Source organism: Phaseolus vulgaris, chromosome 8 (assembly GCF_051622355.1).
Source record: "Phaseolus vulgaris cultivar YP4 chromosome 8, ASM5162235v1, whole genome shotgun sequence".
Taxonomy (NCBI): Eukaryota; Viridiplantae; Streptophyta; class Magnoliopsida; order Fabales; family Fabaceae; genus Phaseolus; species Phaseolus vulgaris.
The window spans coordinates 34905835-34916384 of record NC_143505.1 but is presented as its reverse complement, the minus strand read 5'-3'; positions in this window follow the sequence as shown (position 1 = coordinate 34916384).

Below are 10550 nucleotides of genomic sequence, written 5' to 3'. Positions count from 1 at the left end.
ATTTCTCTCTTCAATATAGCTCATATTCTTCGTAACTCTCTCACTTGTTTACTTTTGCTTCGGAGTTTCTACAAAATAATTTTTAGAAAGAAAATTATCAAAAAAATTCCCTCATTAACTTTTTTTGAAGGAGCATGAGAATATGATAAATCTTTTACAAGAACACCTCTCTCCTTATTTTCATTTTTTTTTTATATTTTCCTCCTCATTTGTTTTCTTCTCTCTCTCAGTCTCATCTTTCCTTCTTTTTCAGCAACTAAATTATCACCATCCCTTTCTCCTACTATTTAACCACTTTCAGTGGTAATTGCATTGCAATGTTCCTTTGGGTTGGTCTGGGTGTTGGCTAAAACCTGACCACTTTGTCCCTCTACTAATTGTTTGGAAATCTGTCCCACCTGAGTTTCTAAATTTCTGATTGCCACCATATTATTCTCTTGATTAACCATCGTAGCTTTCATGAATTTTTTCAAGGTATCTTCAAATGTATTCATTCTTTCAGGAACTAAAGGATAATTGGGTTGTTGTTGTTGTTACCTTTGGAAATGACCTTGCTTATTAGATGAACCATTATCTTCTTTCCACCCAAAATTTTGATTCCGATTGCTTCTCCAACCTTGAGAATAATTATTATTGTTGGAGAAACCACCTTGTCTTCCCTGATTGCTCATGTAAGTTATCTATGCTTCAGAAGAATTATTCTGATAAGCACAATGACCATTGGGATGATCACCTCCACAAAAATTACACCTCATTGGTTGACTTTGACTCTGAGAAGATTGCATAGCTTGTATCTGTTGTGGTAATTTAGCTATTTGTGCAGTTAATGCTTCAAGTTGTTCTGTTAGAATTTTATTCTAAGCTAGGAGTGCATATGAAGTACTCAACTCTAACAACTATTTTTTCTGAATACCTATATGCCATGTTGGGCTTGATAATCTGTTGATGCCAATGCATCAATAATCTTTGTCACCTGTTCCACATCAACCACCATCATTGTGCCACCAGTTACAACATCTAGGAGCATCTTGTTATCAAATATGAGACCATTATGAAAAATACTCTATTGAGCAATGTCTTCAAACCCATGGTTTGGGCTCTTTCTCAACATCATTTTAAATCTATCATGTAGCTCACAAAAGGCTTCATTTGCTCCTTGTTTGAACTTAGAAATATCAAACTTTGTTTTGATGTAACGAGATATTGGAAAAATATTTGTATAAATTTTTCCTCTACATCCTTCCAGCTAGTGAGGCTATGATTCGAATGTGATTTGAGCCATTATTTTGCCTTTCCTGCCAATAAAAAAGGAAACAAACACATATAAACATTTTCAATATCACCTTATTGGAAGCCTATTGTTCCCATCAATTCATAAAATGTGGACAAATGTATATATGGATCCTCATGATCCATTGTTGCAAATTGGTGGATACTTATAAGACTAAGGAAAGTCGGTTTCATCTCCTAGGCCTTGGTGATAATAGGTATTGCAATACTAGAAAAATGTCTTGGCCCCTGTTGCATGGTACATTCTCCAAGTGTTCTCCTAGGAGGTGGTGCTTGCTCTTCACCCGTGTTGCTCTCCTCTTGAAAAATATTAAGGGGAAGGGAAATCCTTGTCTTTCTTTTGTCTTTTTCTCCCTATTTTTTCTAGTTGCCTTTTCAATCTCTCATTTAAATAATAATTGATCTTTGGGAACTTGATCTCTTAATATCATATAAGATAACCCATTAAACGATTAACACATGGATTCACTAGTAGTAAAGAAAATAAACTTTTAAAAGTTAAAATTCAAAACAAATAAAATAAAATAAATAAAACAAAACAAAATAAAAACAATAAACAAAAAATAAAAACAATTAAAGCATTCAAAATATTTAGGAATTTGTACTCAAGAATTTGTAGAAGTTGAATGCAGGGGTAGCGGAATGGAGAAGAGTTTGCACTGAGAATGAGAGGTTTTTGTGAGGAATTGGAGTAGTTTTGGTGCTAGGAAGTAGAAAGAGGTTTGACCAACTTTCTAGGGACTACTAGGCCTTGGAAGCTCTCTAGCAAAAGGAGATTTGGGAGATAATGAATCTCAAATTCAGAGTTCTTCATTCAATATTTGCAAATCTGAATACATGAGAGTATTTTGGAGTATTTATAGATGAAGGTAGCTTTCTCCTTAAACTACCATAACTCTAGTTAAGTAGACTTAACTATGATGAGTGTGGTGGCTTAAGGAGGCCGTGTGTACTCTTCTAAGGTGTTCTAGAAGCCCTTACTTGAGTGACAAGTTAAGGTTTCTATAATATCCTTGTTTCATCTATAAAATATTCTAAGAAAATTTAAAAGACAAATCCAATACAAGTTTATTCTATTATTGTTACACATAATTCATCTGTCTTTTATTCTTGTGTATGGTGGCTTGGATGGTCCTCCATCATATGAATATTGAACGCATAAGGAACAGTTGAATTATCAAGTATAAGATTTACTAAATAGAAAACAAAATAATAAATTTTGTTGGAAGTTTGTTATGATTGCGAGAATTGTAAAGAAAGTAAGTTAAAGAGTTTGTTGGTTCAATTGGGAAAATTGGGATTGGGGTTTATCCTTCTTACTCTTTTGTATATTGAAAACTATAGTAATATTCTATCTTTTAATTGATGTTGATGCCTATATAAAACTCATTTATATCGGTTCCTTGCATATAAAATTATTAAAAGAGTTTCTAAAATATCGATTCCTCGCATATTTTAAAAACTCTTTTTCATTACGATTAGATGTTGATAGCAATTAACATTTCAAATCTATTCCTAGCATTCAAATATGTTAAGTATATCATTTGGGTCAGAAACTTAGAGATACTTTTCAGTCAAATCTAAAGATCTAAATCATGATAAACATGCATTACAATTAAAATGACAATATCAATCATCAATCGAGAACATAATACTATATTTAAATATCACCTCAATACATAAGAGTTTGACCATATTACTACCTACTCCAAAGGTTAGAATTAGTCACTCATATTGACCATTACCAGCATGGAAAGCAAGAAAAGAAGATCCAGGATGTTTCTCCTTAACAACTACCTCCTTTAGGGTTTTCAAACACCTCCAATTCTCCCCATTGATTTTTAGGGCTTGGACTAAGTGACTTCACGCTTGGGCATGATTAGGCCCAACGTCTCTAGAGGGATCTCACCTAGGTGTGATTGAGCTCGTTTGGGCGAGATTCTCTAGGAGCTTCTGGCTTAGGCGAGTTTGGGCGAGTGTTTGGAGCATTCCAACTTTCCCTTTTTTATCTTATATATTATTTTTTTGCCCTTTCATCTTCATTTTTCCCTAGAATCCTAAAATTAACACACATTTTTGGAATAAATCGTTCTTATTCATATTATAATCACAAAATATACAAAAAGGTGTAAATTCATAAATTACGGGTTATATTATAGTTATTTTATCAATTAATATCCATAATTGTCTGTATTTTAATATAGAATATCACTGAAATATAACACTTATGAACTCCCCTCAACTTAGAATCTTGCTTGACCTCAAGCAAAGTAAATGAATATAACAAAATCATATTTGAATTTAAATATCAAAACAACTTTATTCACTAAACAACAGATTAAATTAGAAACTTATGTTGCTTCCAATTTCAAATATAGCAAATTATAGATACAATCAACTTCTAGGATCAAACTAAAACAATAAAATGACAATTCATCAAGGAATTTCTTCTCATATATGCTCACAGGTAAGTGTTTCTCTCTATTTTCACTAAATCCTAACAAATCACATTTGCTTTTAATTTCATCTCCATATCACAATCATATTAGAAACATGAATCTCAAGGTCTTTTACAAGGTTATAATGAGGTTGGGCTTCCAAAACGTATTGTTTCAGAGACGTAGATGATGTAGAACATGAAGGAATAGACAGAGACTAAGAGAAAGACATGACTAACCTTTTGAAAAAAGTAGAAAACACCTAGCTCGACACTCAAAAAATATCTTAGTATTCAGGGTTAAAGCAAGTGAGAAAAACATAGAGAAGTTCGAAATGAACTGCTATTTATAGATTTTTTGCAACAAGGAGAAGAAACGTTGTCTCCTTCTCAATTGTTGGATTCACTTTAATCCAATGAGTTCAAACGATTGAACGCAAAATGACATGGTCAGTTGGAATGTTAGATCTCTTAGATCAAAAGTTAGGTCAAGCTCGAACAATGTGTTGAGTGACGTATGTCCAACCACCTTTGACACTATTCATCATTAATGATTAAAATTCACATGTTACTCGGTACGATACAACCACGTTACTCGATATCAGTAGCCTGGGGGGCAAGTGTACCAGTTGGAGCCGAGTGAACCACGTTACTCGGTATCAGTAGCCGATCGACCAAACTAATTGGTTGCATTAATAGAAAATAAAGAGATATGCGATAAATCAAGTAATATCCTATAAATTCAGTATACATGTGATAAATCAGGTAATGTTATTTTATTAAAGATACACATAAGATACAACCCATAAACAAAATAACCCACTATTAACACTATAAATAAGCATCACTACACAATAGTAAGGTACACTTTTATTAATATATCATTCACTCTTATACATAGTACTTACTTGATGGTTGGAGAACCTTTTGCAGGTTAATAGAGAGCAAGTATGAGAAGGAAGGGGAAGGAGAAGGAGAAGTGACCTAGTACCAATGAGTAAGGATGAGAAGAAAGGAGAAGGAAGAACTATCGAGAGACCAGAGATAATCGTTACCCTAACTAGACTTATTCTACTATTGGCCCAAATACAAGCCCAAAAACTATGCTACTTGGTCCAAATATTTGGCACGGTTATTTTATGCTACTAGGCTCAATACACACGACCCATGAAATTCTAAACAACTTTATACAATTTATTTACGCAAAAGTTTGGCCCAAAAATAATGTTGACTAGTCTATTCTGAAGTCAGCTGAAACTTAGTCTTCTTGTGTTCTTTTGACCAAAGTTATAGTTAATGTTTTGAAGACTTGGAGGTCTTCTTGGATATTCTTTGCACATTCCTTCATCCTAGAGTTGTCCTTTTGATTGAGCCTACAAAGATGAACAAAGCCCAATTAGGCCCATATTTGCAAATAAGTCCATAAACAAACTCTAGGTCTTCATCCTCCTTATTCTATGGTTGTGTGTGGCTGGACGGTTGCCATCAAACTTTGTAGCATTTATAAAAATACAACATTCGTATTCCTACTTCGTTTATGGACAAATGCCAATCAAGTTATGCAACACTAATTTCAAGCAATTATCAAGGATTACTTGAAGTCCATACAAAGTAATGTCAAATATATGAAGACTATATAACAAGACTCAAATTTCAAGAGAAAGATACATAAATATGTTATAGGATGCATTAATTGTCCTGTAGTGTATGTTGAGTTTACCAAGTCACAATTGAATTGTGATGGTTGGACTATTACGCTTTTAAGTAAAAACAGTTTCATCCTGACTGAGTTATAACTTTTGACCTAGTGGTATGCGCTCGATCCAATAATTGGTATCAGAGTCCAGATCACAAATTTGAATAAGTTTGACAATTGTTTAGAAAAAAATTGTTGCAAGTTGTACAATTATCCTGAGACATAGATCAAGCAGAACAAATCACAATCAAAAAGTTAGATTTTTAGTGTTTTTACATTAATGTTATGTTATTGAAACGTAGACTTGTCTTCCATCATTTCCTTCATTAGAAAATCTTTCCTCCTATGAGATTGGCGTGGGATCGACATTCTTCCTTTCTATTTCTAGTTATTTTATTTATTATTTTTATTGTGAATAAATTAACAAATTAATTTCCTATAAAAATAAATAACAAAAATTAGTTATAAACAAAGCTGTATAATTAGAAAAAAACCTCCCATCACGCAACAATCTGAATCATAGAAAATTTCTTCCTTGTTTTCTCATCGATGTCATATCTTTTACAATAAGTTAAGCTTTGTGCAATCTTTAGCATTTAATAGTTAATGTGGACTTAAATTGCCTCCACATTCTTACTATAACAAATAATGCCTCCCCACATCATCGGAACTTATAATATAAAAAAAAATCTGCATTAACATAAAAGTTAATCAAATCAAAGTTAAAGTAAAAGAAATAAAAAATTGTATATAATTAAGGAAAGTACCATAATTTCTATTCAAATAAAATTTTCAATGGTTTTCTCTACATGATCCCAAGACAAATGCAAAATACGAATCTTTTCATGAGCAATAGCCCCAAAAATAACTAATAAATTATGTGTGATATGGATTTGATACTTTTATAGTATAAAGATCGATAGTAACATTTAGTACTCTCCCCAATCATGTGTAAAAATTAGGAGATCCTGGTGGAGATACTATGTTCATATTGACAAAAATAAAAACAATTACATAAGAAATTATAAAGAATAGTAAATTGTATAATGTATTAATCAAGTTTTTAAAAAAGTCATAATAAGAAAACATAAACTTATATTGCCAATTGAAAGAAGTATTTTCTCATATGCCTTTATCTAAACAAAAACCCCACTCTTTGTTTACATTATTGTTTTCTCCTCTATGACTTTGTGTAGAAGGATTTCTTATTAATGTCACATCCACTCGAGGTGATGAGTTATGTTTTTTTGTCCATGTGCTGTGTGAGTATACATTTTACTTTCTTTAAAAAAAAAACAATTTTTATAATTATGATGCAATTATATACCTATGTTTATGTATCTATATATAGATACGAATGATACTTAAATTAATTTAAGAAAACTTAAGTACTCTTAAGAATCATTATTTAAAGATTGAATAATGTTATTTCCTTTCTAGTTTTCAAATTTGTCTAGGTGTTTCAGACAAAAATCATCATTTAATATTTTATATATACAAGGTTACAAGCTTTATCTACTATTCAATAATCATGCTTACAATGGTACAAAATAGGGTTTTTAAGTTTGTTTTTATGGTCAAATAATGTCACATGCACGATCGAGATACGAGTGATGTAAAAAAAGAGAACCTTTTTTATCGAACTTGAACGTGATGTAAAAAATGGCATTTTCGTTGGTTGTAAAAATATTTACTTCTACGTCAGTTAATAAAAAACTAACGTTTGAAGTATCATATAATAGTGATTTGTAACCGTCAATTTTTACACGCTGGTTATGGCATTTTCAAATATATTATTGCCTATTATATGGAATACTAAGTGTTCATGGATCCTTGCATATATTTTTGGAATGTGTGTGTATGGGTCTTGCAACAAGTTCAAACACATTTGTACCCATGCTTATTTTGTCATTTCGTTTTAGTCTCCTCTTATCATAATTCTTTTAAGAACTTGGCATATCTTGCAATCTGCTTGAAGGCATCAAATATTAGAATGTTCACCTTTAATTTCTTGAATGTCTCCAAATCGCAATATTAGTATGAACACCAATCTATCTCTATGGGAAGGGAAGAGAGGCATGTTGATGCTAAGGTATGCATTGGTAGGAGGGAGAAGAGGAATAAAATCAATTTTCTGTACAAGGAGTTTCAACACTTGGTAGAGTTTTTCTAGACCAAAATGGGATAATAGTTCATTTTTTTTATATCAAAAACAATTTATGCATGAAACTTATCTGAACATTGTGATTATAATTTGTTTATAGAATCAGACATTTGACGATTATGGCTTTTAATGTTCTGAAGGTGACTTTTGTAGGAACGATTGGCTCTAGAAGAGGAGTTGAATGAAGTTTGAACTCAAATCGTGAGTTTAAAGACAATATAAAAGTAATGCCTAACAAGTAAGGAAAAAAAAGAGTAGACAAAATTTATATTGGTTCACCCTACCACTTGAGTTATGTCTAGTCCCCTTAAGCAAACTACTTAAGAACTTTCACTAACTAAAACACTTGGCTACAAAAAGCACATAGACCACTCCAAGTACAATGAATTTTCACACATCTCTAGGAACAACAAGTTTTCACACCTCTCCTGGAACAATGAGTATTCAGACCTATCTAGGTACAACGGTCTTAATCTCCCCCTAAGACTAAGACTAAGACTAATATGAGTTGATTTAGCAAGTGCACACATTAAGTTTTTGTTTTTTTTTTCTTGGATTAGAATTTTAATTACAAAATATGGTGAAGACTTAGTGAGGATCCTAACTGGACACGAACTTAACCAAGTAGTTAAGTAAGTGCGAATGTTCTCTTCAAAGAGCAAAAAAGAAGAGAAATACAAAAAAGAACACTGGAAAACGAAATCACACATTAAAATTGAGAGAATTGTCAGAATTGGAAAAGAATTGAAAGAGATAAGAGAAAGGAAAGCTTATGCGGTTATAGCATTCATGGAAATAGAATGATGGAAGGGATCACGCCACTTGGGAAAGGAGAGCTCTAGGATAAGTGAGGAATGGAGTCGCCACTTGCATCATTCTCTGCCAAGATAAGACCCAAATAAAAATAGTCATTCAAAAATTCACCCAACAGAGTTTCTTTACTCAAAATCTAGTGTCATTTACAAGAGAGCAAGGAACTTTATTTATAGCATAAGGTGTTGTTATTACTTGGGTTATTATTATGATTAACAAATACGATGAGACACAATGAAGATTGCCATTGGACACGAACGTAACCAAGTGGTTAAGTAAGTGTCAAGGTTCTCTTTGAGAGAGAAAAGACAAAAACACAATTAAGATATAAATGATGTTGATACAAAAATAAAGACAATATAAGATAAATAAAATTGGCAAATGGAAAAGAGAATAAAAAAAAGATTAAGGTATTGTTTGGATCTGGGTGAACACTGTTCACCCAGATTGAAAAGCGAGGAAATTTTGCGTTTGTATCCAGGGACTTGCGGGTAATAAGGGAGGGGAAAGGTAGAGAAAGTGAAAATGGGTATTTGCTGAGTTGTGAAGATTTGGTAAGAAGTATTACATTTTATCTTATTATCCTTCACCACCATGTGCCATAAGAGTTGTAACAGTTGCATGTAACTACAAATATTCGTTATTCGTTCTGCATGAGATTCCATCTGCAAAAATACAGATTCGTACAAGGTTCTTCAAAAGTGGTGGATAATGAGTTAAAGAGTAATAAATATGAGAGGATAATAAATATGGAAGGACATTGGAGGTGAGTTATGTGTTTTGAGTTGAGGAAGTATCTTAGAGGTAGTTGGAGGTGCGTGATGGTAGGAGGTGTGCGGTCGACAGAGCTTCTCAAATGTTGGAGGTGTGCGGTTGTGGAAGGTTGAAGGTGTGGGTGGGGTTGAGTTTGTGGTGGTGTTCCGTTGGTGACGTTGGTGGTGGTCGATGGACGATTTCGCTGGTGGTGGTCGGTGGTGGTTCAGCTGGTGGTGCTGGGTGGACGGTTTGTGGTGGTGCTGGGTTGACGGTTTGTGGTGATTGGTGTAGGATTCGTGGTGGTCGTCAGCACCCTACTTCTCTACCTTTTGTGCAGGTATAAATTCCGTAGATTAGGATGGAGTATGAAATCTAAAAATGAATTTGTAATGTTTATTTATTTATTTTATTTGTTTATTGATTTTAATACATTATACCAGTAACCTTTCGTTTTCTTAAGTTGTTTGCACAAAACGCATTAATGTAAAATTTTGAAGGGATTCTACTATCATCTATTAGTTAATAAAAAAAGAAAAACTTATTAATATTTAATTTATTTTTCTGGTATTTAAAAATTCGTAGAGTTTATTTATAATATTTAATGTTTTCAAAAATAAAGTAAAAGAACTTTATAAATATTATTTTAAATTTATAAAATAATTATAATTATACAAAATATTTAAATATTTTAAAATACTATTTTATAGATAGTCTATATATAATTTTTTTTAAATCAAGTAAATTTTTTTTATAAATATTATTTTAGATTTATAAAATAATTATAAGTATACAAAATATTTAAATATTTTAAAATAATACTTTATAAACAGTATACATATAATATTTGATTTTTCTAAAATCAAAGTAAAATAACTTTATAAATATTATTTTTAATTTATAAAATAATTATAAGTATACAAAATATTCAAATATTTTAAAATACTACTTCATGGATCGAAGGTGTTGCGTGTGTTAACCGAGACAAATAATGCGATACCGGAGTTTGTTCCACAAAAAGAGCGTTGTCGGCAAGTTGATGGAAGAATTATGGGGGAACAACATTGTAGTCGTCAAGTCGAATTCAGTCTCATCATTTTAATGTAGATCTTAATGATCAAAATATGGAGGACATCCCAGAGCAGCCGAAATTGGATGCGACCCAATGTGAAACTCCTCGCTCAGTTGACCCTAATGTCGATTCATACAGCTCTAGCCCTAATTTGACACCCCCATCAGTGCCACCTCAGTCATCCCAGCCATAAGGTGGTACTTCTTCTTCTAGGGGCTCAAAAAGAAAAGCCCCCATGGTGGACATCATTGATCTACAATTGGAAAGGCTCAACACAAGGTTTGAAGGATTAACTAATATCCTTGGGGGGGGGGGGGGGTGGTGA